At 34.1% G+C, this 14,514-nt stretch overlaps 1 pseudogene across 1 annotated transcript; it reads right to left on the bottom strand.

Moving 5' to 3' along the window:
- Positions 1–1,736: 1,736 nt before the first annotated feature.
- LOC149829457 (serine/threonine-protein phosphatase 7 pseudogene) lies at positions 1,737–4,724 on the bottom strand (annotated as a pseudogene). The gene is made up of 3 exons (XR_016433769.1): positions 4,656–4,724; positions 3,667–4,159; positions 1,737–1,808 (listed from the first exon to the last, which is right to left on the bottom strand). The product of XR_016433769.1 is annotated as a serine/threonine-protein phosphatase 7 pseudogene (transcript).
- Positions 4,725–14,514: the final 9,790 nt, after the last annotated feature.

Here is a 14,514-nt window from a genome sequence, read left to right as displayed (position 1 = left end):
TAAATTGAGTCCTAAAGAATATGGTCCTTTCAAGATCCTTCAATGCTTAGGTTTGAATGCCTACCTCCTTAAATTGCCTGAAGATTGGCACATTTTGCCTATCTTCAATGTGTCTGATCTATATACTTATTGTGGAGACAACAAGTCGTCAGAGCCGACTTCTTTCCAACCAGGGGAGAATGATGCAGAGCAAGATGGACCCAAGTCCATACAGCCTGACCCAGACGGTGGACTGGATTTGCACCATGGGATCGGTGATCGAATCCAAGTGGTGGATCCGATCCGGATCACTGAACCGAGGCACGGAGAAGAGGTCCTTTTGTACCTACTCCAGGTGAGCACAAAGGGCACGAGACGGGACGCCCCAAATCCAGTAGCAATCAGAGTTCGTCTCGGGTCCAAGGACTGGACCCGAGACCCAGATCCAGTCAGGCATTATTAATACCCTACCTAGGGTTTCGTGAAGGACAGAGAAGATTGGAATTATACTGCAACCTGTTTTGTTTTGTTTTTCCTTTTGTTAGTTCACGGCAGCCTTTTGTTTTCTTTCAGCGTTAGTTTTTTTTTCCTTTTCTGCACGATCCTCCCTTTGTTCCTGGCATTTAGCCATCAGTTAACTGTTTGCTTATTATTTACCTTGATTCATTGTGAGTTGCGTCAATCCATTAAATAAATAGCCTTCTTTGCATTTTTGTCTTCATCCGCACGGTCATTGCTGGAGGCTTTGCATTCTTTCTGTCATTTTTATGTTCCCTGATACTTTTCCATTAGTCATTGTTTGATGGTTCTTAATATTATCAGTTGGTGAACATTCTTGATTCCTTCAGTTTGTTAATTTATTGTTGCTTGGTTCTATTGAACCGAATTTGTGTTGATTCAACGTGGCCATTGGGATTCTGTGTATTGCACTGTTGCACATTACAAGTAGCCGCCCGCGACAGTCCGTTAACGGAACAGCCCTGATCCTTCACCGCACCGGCGGCCCTCACGTTGATCCTCATCGACGTTGAAACTACGGTTCATGCACTGCATCAGTAAGCATACCTGAAAAAAAAGTGTATTTAGCATGCATTCATCCATGAAATTGCAAAAATAGGAATTAAAATATAAAACCTCTAAAATTTATGCATAAAAAAATGGATTTAGCATGCATTAACCAAATAAACTACAATACAAATAGGTATCAATCAAACATATCTACAAAAGAAAGCATCGGTGGTTGAGTTGCAAGTTGCAACTATGCCAAAATTCATAAACTTAACAACTGAATCAACCACAACAGGGTTTCCAAATATTATTTTCAAAACATGCCCCTTCGAGCTAATAACAAATTAACAAGGGGACCTTGTCTAATTGAATCTACAATGACACATCAGGTTTGCAGTTACAGGACAGTATGTGCTTTCTCATCAAAATAGAGTTTGTTAAACTAAATATATCTGAGATCCAAGCCATGCATGATGATGATGAATAAACATCAAAGGTGTCCTATATTATTAAGCCATACCTCGTGATGAGCTGACCTCTGACACCAATCAGTTTGACATGCCAGACAAATCCTTTCTAAAACATACATGAATTTCAAAATTCAGGAAACAAAATTTATAAACCAAAGAAAAAGAAGTGGAAGACAAATGAAAAGAGCAAGGGACTGAAATGGAAACACTTACTTTTTTGCTTTGTGATTCACAAGGATTGCTGCTCTAAATGCTCCCCAGCCTATCTTCTATTATATCTCATACTGATTCATTCTTGATTTCATAATGATGTCCAATAACAGATCTAGAAATTAAATAGAGGATGATTTCCTATGAAAATCGAGATGAATTTACAGGGGCAATTTGAATTCTCAAAGAAAAAAATATACTTCCTTTAGTCATGCTTGAATCCGTAGAAAAAAAGTGTGATTTTAATTTTTTACACTTCTTGAAACTAATATTTAATGTTTACATGTGCAACATAAAAAACTAGAGATGGAAAAATATAAACAAAAAGTATAGAATAGGGTTTCTCACCTACACATGCATTTTCAAGTAAAACAGAGAATATGGATGAGTTTAGAATGGTTCATTTAGTACAAGTTATCCATTCACCTAACATGTGGATGTTGAGGGGACTTTCTATAGTTAGATTTTGGAGCAATCCAAGTCATTCTCTTTTATCTTTGCATAAAATACATTTTAACATTTACATTTATTGGTTCGATGTGTACTCTGAAATAAGAGAACGTGCTAAGCCCATCAATGCACCTAAAAATTACAAAATTGATGAGATAATACATATTCGTACATGAAGTTTTTGAAATGGGTGGGCACACCATAAATTTGGAATAATGAATAACATCTCATTACTTAGGATTTCTTAAGTAAATCTAACAGATCGAGCAGGACCGGACGAAGATAACAAACATGTGGATACTCCAAAGTAGGCTAATTCCAAGCTGTGACCTATAGATAGAGAGATTATTGATGATTGCATAGTGTATAGGCAGTCGGTCAAGAGTTTGATTTACATGACCATCTCTAGATTGGATATGAAATTTTCATTACATGCTGTGAGTCAGTTGATGACTGTATTAACATCAGTAACTAGTGAAGCCAAATAATCCCCACAATAGACTGTACCATGACCCTGTATTAAGCTTCTGTAGTAGACAATGCAATTCTTTGATACTTTTTATTCTCGCAAGAAATCAATGAGTTCTCATGATAAATATAAAAGTGAGTAATAGAGTGTCTATCTATATGAGAGCCTCCAAAGCCTGAGTCACAATGGGATCTCTTCCACTTACGAGGGCACCAAACACATTGAGATAGATTGTCACTTCACTAGAGAAGCATACTTGAATGGGATCATGTCCTTGACTTACATTGGTTCAGCCCAACAAACTATGGATATGATCACAAAGAGTTTGTCTACTTCTTAGTTTTATACATTTCTCCACAAGCTTGAGATGATATTGTTAACCTCATATGAAGCTTGAAGGAGAGTGTAGAAATACACTGTATCATAGTGCTTGTGCAATATTTATATAGTCAATTTAGGGATATTGCTGCAATTTTCTGCTTATGTAGAATGGTGATGTCCTTTGTCTGCCCCTCCTTTTTGTGTATAATATAGTTAAATGTATAGGAACATTTTGGTCATGGATTTTATCCCTTAGAGGGATCGACCATAATCAAACATGATGTAACCCTAATGCTGAATAGAATGAGCAATTTCTTTATGCTATTATTGTGTGCTTTTCCTCCCCCATTCATATAGGACCATGCTAATATAATATATATTAAGCGGTTGGAGGACTATGATTATTTTGCCACGCTATATAGAATCTTCAATGCAGAAGAAGATACAATGTGCATGCTATCCCACAAATCTCTACTATGGAAACAAATGAAAAACTATAGAGAAAAAACTGCCCTAATAGGCTAAAATCAAGAATAAAGAACAGGCTCTAATTGAAACAACACAACTACATTCATATATTTTAAAGCCTACGAGATGCCTTTCATGAAAATTCAAAAAACAAAGACCTCTGAAACTAAGGATGTAATCTAGTTGATTTACAACAAACTGATCTGTATTTATAGCAGAAAGAAATAAAAGGGGTAGAAAGTATAAGTGCCTATGGGTTAACAGTATCAGAAAATTAATAATTCCACTTACCCTCAGAATGTTCTTTTTCAGGAACTGCTCTGTACAGTCTAGACCCCATAGAATACCAATGCCTCTCTCTTTATTTGCTGAAAGGCCTGGGCTCGTTGATGGATCTGACCATAATACATCACCAGGAATCAAGTTTAGACCCTCCCAAGGAGGATCAAGAACCGTTCTCCTTGCCCTAGATAATTCCTCGATACTACCAAGGGTCGGGGACTTAAGATTAACATTAGAAATTATTTTACGTCCGTTCTTTGACTTTGCCCTCTTGGAAGAAACAAATCCAATGCTGCGGAACAGACCTCCATGAGAGGCATATACATAGCCAACTATGAGAGAAGCCAAGGGGAGACCTTCAAAGCATCCCAAACATTTCCTGTATACATGTTTCCCCTGGTCACCATACTTGGCCATTACCTCTTTCTCAAAGCCATAGACTGATGTGCAATATTTAGTCATGATTACCACGAAGAAGGAACACACTTAGGGGTAAAAGAATCTGCATACATAAACAGAAACAAAAATGTCAATAGAAATACACAGAAAAAGATAATAAAATGAGCAATAGAGTCACCAAAGCATAAAGAATTCAATAAAAGCATTCAAACTCCAAAGGGCTCTGCAAAATTTAAAGTGAAGCAAGGAAGTATATCTTATCCAATTTAGTTGTCAAGAATAAGTAGTTACATCTCTAATATTAACTCTACATACACTACCTAATGAGTAGTCCAGATGGTCATCCCATGACATGATAATGAAAATCTTCAACATTCCAATGCCTTGACATGGATCAAAGAAAAGGGTAAATGCAAAACTAGCTCATCACAAAGTATTAGAGAAATTCATGTTCTTCGACTTGTCCAGGTGCTCAACAGCTTCACCCCTTCCTGTAGTAAAAAAAGAACCAAGAACGACCAAAACGACATCAAAATCAAACCCGAGACGGATAAAAAGAGGAGGAGGATCATTAAGAAGCTCTGGCATCAAGTCGTTACCTCTCTTATATTCGACTTGTCAGAGGACAGCTTCGATACGACGTCCTGGATGTCTCTGGACGTCGCCATGGCGGATCGACGATTGGGTGCCTATGATACCCTAACTGTGAGCGTGGAGATTCGTTAGGTTTCTTGAGGAGGAAGGAGTGTAATTACCATAAATTTTTCACAATTATTAAGCAAATAAATGAAAAAATATATATACCAAGAATTTATCTAGTAACTTTAAATTTTGTGAAGGAAATTTCTTTAAATAGCTAACCCTATTAATTTTTGATATTTTTACGAAGAATCAAGACAAATTTAATATTAAAATATTATTTGAATTTAAGGTGAGATTAAATCATAATTCAAGTTTTAATTTGGATTTAGAATGAATCCCAAACTGAAAAATTATTTTGAATTGAGTTTTGATTTTTAATCGAATTTGATATAGATTTAGGTTGGACTTAATAGAAATTTAATTTGAGTAGTCGAGATTCGAATTGAGTGTGCATTTGAATTTAGATGTCAAATCTAAATAAACCCAATTCTAATTTAATATAATTATATTACCTATATATCAAATTAAACTTAAATTCATCTGAAATCATATTCTACTTTATTTTGATAAAATGTGTCAATTATTTCAATAAAATTCTATTTTTTCATAAATTTGACTTTGAATGCGAATTTTACTCAAATCAACTTTAATTCTTCATAAAATCTCTTTTAAAGTTTAACTTAAACTAATTTGCCTTCACATAAAAAATAATATTAATATTAATATTAATGTTAATATTAACATTAATATTAATATTAATATTTATATTATTTTATTTATTAAAAATACTCTAAAAATTCACAAGTGTTACATCCAAATTCAATTTAAAATTCAAAATTCAATTTCAAAAGGATTCAAATTATTGTATAATTCAAATTCTGAATTAACATTCAATGTAATGATAGTTGAAATGAAATTTTGAATCAAATCTGAATCCAATTAGAATATTCAAAATCCATTTATTAAATCTGAATTAAAATTCCAAAAATTAAAATTGAAATTCAATGAGACTACAAATTTAAATGCACACTCAATTTGAATCCCGACTAAATTGAAACTCAAATAAAATTTCAATTAAGTCCAACCTAAATCTAGATTAAAGTCGATTAAAAATCAAAATCCAATTCAAATTAAATTTTCAGTTTGAGATTCATTCTCAATCCAAATAAAGCTCAAATTATGATTAAATCTCACCTTAAGTTTAAATAATATTTTAGCATTAAATTCATATTTATTTCTCATAAAAATATCAAAAATTTATGGGGTTTACATCATTCTTTTCTTAAAGAAATTTCATCTCCGAAATTTAACTAGGGTTACTTACCGAATAAATTCTCGGTATATATATATTTTATTTATTTGCCTAATAGCTGTAAAAAATATGCGTGTATTATATTATTCCAAAAAAAAAAATCATCATCGAAATTCAATATCAAATCGTTGAACCTGAGATATACAAAATATAAATCATCATGTGTCTACTACGCAGTATCTCATATTAAACCTTTTATTATAATCAACATGAGTAATCACAAGCATACATCCTGGATCTAGTATATCAGAATTTACTTTCAGTGTTCATACTTAAAAAATCATCATATCTTGAAAACAAGTTCCACTCCGGATCACGTGATCTTGGGAATGTATAACCTCACATGGAGTCTCCGTCCTAATCGGATTACCTGGTCTTGGACAATGTTTTTCCTTACAGAGATTTACCGTCTTAGTGGGTTACCTTATTTTAAACAGTGCACCTCCTCACAAAGATCTACCGCTCTAGCCGGATCACCTGATGTTGGTCATGCATACCCTCACATATATGTTTTTTTAGAACAATTCCTCAATAGATCTATTACCATATATGCATAAACACAGTTAACCACTCATAGCCACCAATTCAGGCACAAGCATGAATACATTCAATGTGCATCATATCATATAACATAATCTAAGAAACAAAAGAAAGAAAAAGAAAATCTATATGTAACTAGATCAAAAACAAATCACAAGATTTGCCAAAGCATGATTTTCAAGAATTTTTTTTCTTACTTTATAACACAATACCAAATCGTGAGGCTTCTTTACTATGCTAATATCAAAAACAAATGAACTACAAACTAATATCAATACCCAATGCCCCGCTACACCTACTCCATTAAAAACAAATTTGAGACATCAATTTATACTAAATCAAAAGAACATCAATGTAATACCCGCAACTTTTCAAGAAATTTTCTTAAATGTTCATAATTTCCTTATTGAATAATAAAAAAAAATTATATTAAGCTAGGCATTGTGATCTAAGGTATATAGGACTTCAATTTTTTTTCTAAGTACAAGAAAACACCCCTACCGTCCAAGGGTCTCATCAACCCTATTGAATTTCATTTCTTTAGAAATTATTTCAGAAGAATTTGAATTAACCTTAGAAAGAATATTTAAAATAAATAATCAAAATATATGGATTTTCAAATTTTAATAGGTGACATATAATTGAAATTAAGCCTAATTAAAATTTCATCTAATGCCATTTCATTTAATTTCACATTTAAATTTTTAAAGAATTGAATTTGAATTTAATGTAAATTAATTTAGAATTTATTTAATGGAATGGAACTTGCAAATAAATGAAATTTTATAAACTTGTAGGAGTCCATGGGTGGGTCATCCCATCTTATGTGGCACTCCATTTAAGCTTTAAAATGTTAAATTAAAAACTTAAACTTTAAAATCAAGTTAAATTAAAAACTTACTAAAATAATAAGGTTTGTCTGAAAGTCAAAAGTTTCCTTTTTACAAACATGAGAGCTCCCATGAGAGGGGCGTCCCCCCAAGAGAGTTCTAGGAGGGGGTGGGTTGGGCCAAGGAAAAAAAAAGAAAGAGAAAAGGAAAGAAAGAAAAAATAATAATAAACTAGTCAACTTGCTTGCCAAGCAAGCAAGTAGATAATTTTGGTTTTGAAAAGAGGGTCAACCCCATGGGGGTCGACCAGCCCATATAGGCCACCTTATACTAATTATATAAAATATATACTATATGATATATATGAAATGAATACTACACCCTAAGCTAACTAAATGGAAAAAAAAAAAAGAGAAAGAAAATGGATTGGGATTTGGAAACTAACCCTAGATTTAGATCAAGGGCTGAGATTTTCTCCAACCCTTGACCCTTTTCTAAACCCTATAAAAATAGAGAAGGAGCTCATGCCCCCCCCCCCATTTGCTCTTTTTGAGATTGCTCCCCCTTTCTTCTTGTTTTCTCTTGCTCCCTTGTGTTTCCCTCTTCTTCCCCTCTTCTTCCATATGTGTGCTCCTCCTTGACCCAACAAGGAGTACACTTACATACGTGTGAAGAGCGTGAGGAGATCATGGTGAGGTCGTTGCACACATTGGATGGCCCGTTCGTGCTTGAAACTCATTTTCGTGCACGTAGGAGCAAATTTTTCCAAAAAAGGTAGGTGGTCCTATACTCTACATGTAAATTAGAATTCTTAGGCATTTCTCTAAATTTTTGTATGGAGAGACCCTAAACCATGCCTCCCACACATGGGGTTAGCTTAGAGTTGTTGAAATATGTGATAGAAAGGGGTTTTTGAAAGAAAACTCTACTAAAAATTGATTTTTCCAAAAATCAGGTAGGAAGACTTGAAATAAGTTTTTCGAAAAGAAACAAAAAGTGAATTTACAATAAAAAGTTATATTGGATGTTGGAACAAGGAGTAGACTTTGATTTTCTCTAGAATAAATCAATTCATCTCAAAAGATAGTCAAAATTTTAGACTAAAAATAAAAAATAAATCAAATATGCATGTTATTAGTTTCTCAAAAATAAAATCCATAAATTTTAAATTTTACACTTATTATTTAATTGTTTTCTTGCAAATTAAAATTTTAAATAGTAGAATAGGTTCACATGAATGTATTTTAAAATTTTTGTTGTTTTTCGTTATGTCTTGCATATAAAAATACATATTTCATGCTATTGAGTTTCTTATAAATAAACTCTATAATTTTTAGAAAAAACATATTCTATTTAATTATTTTTATGCAAATTTAATTTAAAATTTGTAGTGGTTGTGCATGTGAATACTCTGTAATTGTAGCATAATTTTTTTGATTTTATTCCATGAAAAAAATTATGTGTTTTAGTTATCTTAGTGTAATTTTACCGAAACTATTTTTGACAAAATAAGCTTCGGGGAGACGAGTCTATTTTCTGGCCTAACAACTGTGAAAATGTGACTTGTTCATAATGGATTAGTCAGAACTAATGTGTATTTAGATTTTATAAAATTTTGTAACATGTCCATGTAAGAAAATTTGAAAGTATGAATTCGGGTGGCGTGTTTTGGCCTCACCCGAATGCATATACCCGTTAATATATATTTTTATCGTAACACCCAATCGACAAATTGCCCGTATCTCCCTCGTCTGAAAGAGTTTTAATGAGCAATTTATTGTGTTGGAAAGCTAACAAAATTTTACAGCTACTGTAAAATTTTGAGCTCTATCCATGGACTGAGCACTGTTATATGATAGTCAAAACATGAAAGTATAGGTCTACACCAAAACGTTTGTAACTCCCTCAAATAGATGTAGTTTTATGAACAATTTGCGACATCAAAAAGTTGGCAAAATTTTTCACAAACTGTGAAAAATTTAGCTTTGACCATCGATTGAATTTTTTTTTTTTGTAGCTTCTGTAACAGTCGGACAGAGTTGAGTTTTTGCAAGTTTGGAATCGATTTAAGAACCGACCCCCGAATGCTTGCATAAATTACGTATTAATATGCATGCCTTTACGAATGAATGTCAACCTGTATATGCACTGTTAAAAGTTAATTTTCTTTAGAGAATCATATGCCCAACTATGGGGCATGAACTGAATGTTAAGCGAAGGAATAAGTCATCCAATATGGCCCTTTGCTAATTAAGGGACTAAGATGTTCATTTATGAATTAACTACAATGTTAAAGAGGATTGTACCTACTGTAATTTATTCATATGTATGCCATGATAATGATGATGATGATGTAAATGAATGGATGCATGAAATGTTTAAGAATTTCATCATTTTGTTTATACATATACACATATAATTGACAAGAATAAAGCATGAGCATGAATTCGAATGTAATATTTTAAATGTACATCCATTAGCCCCGCAGTGGCCGAATCCTCTTTTATAAGGTTATATACGGTGTTGCATGTAAATAACTTAAATTAAGAAGTAAAACATGTAACATTAAAGCAAGGGCTTGCACGGAGAGGGCAAGCGGTACTTACGGCTTCATGAAAACATGTTTTGAGCATGAAAGGTTGCTCCTCCTCAACCACAAAGATAGGATAAACCCTTTGTACTAGACTGCAGCATAGATGAAAGAAACTCATGAGTGAATGTCAATTGCATCAGGATGATCGTATTGGAAGCTTCTTTGTCTCTTGTTGTTCCTCACCTCGAGAAAGGTATCCGGACAAGCCAAAGCTACCAATGTTTGAAAATATTGTTTGTGTCACGATCCTTATCCAGGTATAAGCCTGTGTTTGTACCTACCGGTCTAAGAAGAGAAACTTAAATGTATATGCATTAGATAGGCATGATATGCATCATCTAAGAAAGAAAAGTTAATTAAAGATAAGAATCATCCTATGCATAAGAATGACTTCTGCATTGGTAAGTACACGCATTTCTAACTGTTCATCATTTTTTATTATTTATGTCTGAATGAATGATTGATTGGAGTTAGTTTCACAAATGTATACTTATATGAGATATTAAGAATAAATATTAAATTTTGTTGTATTCACTTTTGTTAAATGCATGAAAATTTATAGTAATTCCTACTTACTAGTTTCAATTTATGTGTTTTGTATAGTTCTACCCTACTGCGACAAGTGTTGTCTGATCCTATAGATTTTGATGTTTTTCAGAAAGTGAGTAAGCTCATATGCGATGACGGGAGGTTGCGATGGGGACTGATCCATGCATTTTCTAATCTCTGAACATTTTGGAATGAGAGCAATTTTAGTTGTTCAAAAGACTGATAATTTAATTTAATTTGTTAAATAGATATTTATATTTAATTTAGACATGTATGAACTTTTATTCAATTTTTAAATGTTCAATTTCGAAACTCTAAGTGCATGTATGGTTTGAATGTAAACGAGAATGTAATACGCTAAGATTTTGTTCTGTTTGATTTTTCACTGCAATTTGATAATAGAATTCAAAAGTATTTCAAAAAAGAAAAAATTCTATGATTTTCGGGATACAAAATTTGGGGCATTACAATCAAAATAATTTGGGGGCGATTTAAGGCCGTAACAACGGCCTGATAGGATTTTTGAGGTATGCAAAAGTTATTTCCAAGTTAGTTTATCGTGAGGTCTAAAACTAAGGCGCTATAAGCTGCATAATGCGTTTAAAGATTAAGGTAAAAAAATTTAGTCTTGCTTGCACAAAATGTGCCTAAGCATTGAGATGGAAAAAAGTATGTTCATAGCTTTCTGCTCCGTTTGTGCTTTTGTGTACAACCATCAATTCAGAGCATCGTTGCATTCACCTAATGAAATGGGAGGAGGTTTGTCTCCCAAAGGAGGATGAGGTTTGGGGATTCGGTCAGTAGCCTGCCTATCTAAGTTACAATGGGCAATGGCCATCAATCATAATAGCCCACAAAACACCCTTCCGCGAATGAGTTTTTAAATAGGAGCCCAAGTGGTGATGCAAGGCACTAAGTGGGAGGTGGGAAATGGAGAGAAAATCAATTTTTTGTATAACTCATGGTTATATCACTATCCTCTGAGTGCTTTACTTCCTACCACTCCCACTCAAAAACAAAGTAAGGAGCTGGCACTAAGGTCAGTAGCTAATATGCTCAACGTGGATAGGGAGCTGAGGAACATTGATTCATAGTTTTGTATCAACCTCCCATTAGAAACCTTGGTATCTCTAGATGATACTCAAATAGAGGCCAACAAGAAGGATGACTTTAAATGGACAGTGTCGCATCAACCCAGTTCTCATCAGCATCAACTTGGCAATTGATCCCAAGGAGAGGGAATGCAACACGATGGATCATATACATTATATATATATATATATATATATATATATATATATATATATATATATATATATATATATATATATAGTGTGTGTGTGTGTGTGTGTGTGGTGAAAAGCGGCCCTCAGAGAGAGAGCAGATCAGGTTATCTGCCAAATTACTTCAAGAAACTAATTTGACATCTTCACCGTCCATTGCTTCATCCGATGAACCCAATAAGCTTTTATGCAATTTATGGACGATGAGGGTGCCAAATCAGTTTAAGGAAAGTGATTTGGCAGATCACCTGATCTACTCTTACAACCCATTTGGTGATTACAAAAGAAACAAAAAAATTTGTTTGACTCAAGATTGACTCAAAACTGATGGGATTAGCCTTCCCTCATGCATACTCCTTACGTTTTAAAGCGAAGGAAATTGTGTGTCCCGAGTCGATCTTTCGAAATATGACATGTGCAGTGTGGAGATCTACTGAGTGAAAAATACATCGAGTGTAGGAACGTGCGGTATGCGTTCGCTTGATCGGTGACGTGCGGTGGTAGCACGGCATGCGATAGGCATCGATATCATCGTTAGTGCATTGTTGTGTAGCAGCACAGACATGGAGCATTGTTTGGTTACATAGTGCCAGCGAATCAGAGAATGTTGGCTTTAGAGATTTGGTTAAGGACCTCTCAGCTTGCAAGAGTGTCTCATGCATAGCGGTTGGACGCACGGAGGTGGGTGTGGGTTAGGGATAATTCTCCCAAGGATTACCTTAGGTGGTTCCAACCGAGTATGGTGACTCGAGGCTAGGAGAGTGAATGCCTAGGCGCTGATGAATGAGTCTGGGTGGTGCTCTTCGCTATGGAATTTAATCATCAACTGGTCTTCGGACTAGGGGCCATAAGGTCTTGTTCCTTCGGTGGTGAGGTTTTGCTATGTCCTGCGCATGGAGCTGCAATATACTTCATGGCATGTAAGGCTAAGCCAAAGTTTGTGCCTCCTTCGGAAGTGATAGATGGTATGTGACAGCTATGCACTAAGCGGCATCACTACAACAAAGCAGTGGATTAGCGATGACCTCATTCCGTCGCTAACCGGCTTAGCGAAGAAGTAGCGACAGATATCTTATGTCACAAATTTTTCGACACTAACTGGCAACGGCATAAATTCGTCGCCAGTTTCGTCGCTAAATGCGACGGAATAACGAACGATGGATTCCGTTGCAAATCCGTCGGTACTAAACGGCGACCTCAGCTTGGCGACATATTTACAGTCGTCGCTAAATTATATATAGCGACAGATATATCCATCGCTAATCCATCGCAAACAAGAAAAAAAAATATTTGAAAATTAAATATCGAGAACGCTACAATTTATATTTCCTATACAAATTTATATTTCCTGTAAATAAAAAACAAAGTACACATAAAATTACATATAAAAGGAAACTAAAACAATTAATCATTCCACTTTAAAATTCACAAGTGTAATTATTTACAATTCAACAATTACATTTTCGAAACAAAAAAAAATAGAACAAATTCAACACATTAATCTAATTATCGCCAAGATTTTGTGTGTTTTCTTGTTCATTGCCTTGATCTGTCTCTTCAGCTCCGCTACGCTGATTATCGCCAGCAACCTACACAAGAAAAGAACAGTCAGTATTGGTAAAAAAAATATATTGAAATAAATTATACACTATATGTGATTCTATCATGTGCTCATATGTGTTCTAAGGCAGTAAAAGAACTCTATATGTGATTCTATCATGCTCATATGTGCTCTAAGGCAGACAAAAAACTTTATATGTGATTCTATCATGAATGATATGTGTTCTAAGGCAGTAAAAAAACTCTATATGTAACTATATCATGCTCATATGTGTTCTAAGGCAGCCAGAAAAACTCTATATGTGATTTTACCATGCTCATAAGTGCTCTAAGGCAGACAAAAAGCTATATATGTGATTCGATCATGCTCATATGTGTTCTAAGGCAGTAAAAAAACTGAATATGTGATTATAGCATGCTCATATGTGTTCTAAGGCAGTCAAAAAAACTTTATATGTGATTCTATCATGCTCGTATATGCTCTAAGGCAGGCAAAACAAAAAACTTTATAAGTGATTCTATCATGAATGATATGTGTTCTAAGGTAGTAAAAAAACTCTATATGTGATTCTAGCATGCTCATATGTGTTTTAAGGCAGTCAAAAAACTGAATATGTGATTATAGCATGCTCATATGTGTTCCAAGGCAGTCAAAAAACTGAATATGTGATTATAGCATGCCCATATGTGTTCTAAGGCAGTCAAAAAAACTTTATATGTGATTCTATCATGCTCATATGTGCTCTAAGGCAGGCAAAAAACTTTATATGTGATTATAGCATGCTCATATGTGCTCTAAGGCAGGCAAAAAACTCTATATGTGAATCTACTATGCTCATATGTGCTCTAAGGCAGGCAAAAAGCTATATATGTGATTCGATCATGCTCATATGTGTTCTAAGGCAGTCAAAAAACTGAATATGTGATTATAGCATGCTCATATGTGTTTTAAGGCAGTCAGAAAAACTCTATATGTGATTCTACCATGCTCATATATGCTCTAAGGCAGGCAAAAAGTTGTATATGTGATTCTAGCATGCTTATATGTGTTCTACGGCAGTCAAAAAACTGAATATGTGATTATAGCATGCTTATATGTGTTCTAAGGCAGTAAAAAAAACTGAATATGTTAAGGCAATCAAAGTTACA

This window comes from Nuphar pumila, chromosome 8, assembly GCF_984573655.1.
Source record: "Nuphar pumila chromosome 8, dmNupPumi1.hap1.1, whole genome shotgun sequence".
Lineage (NCBI taxonomy): Eukaryota > Viridiplantae > Streptophyta > Magnoliopsida > Nymphaeales > Nymphaeaceae > Nuphar > Nuphar pumila.
Note: the sequence above shows the minus strand (reverse complement) of the source record. Positions and strands in the feature narration are given on the sequence as shown.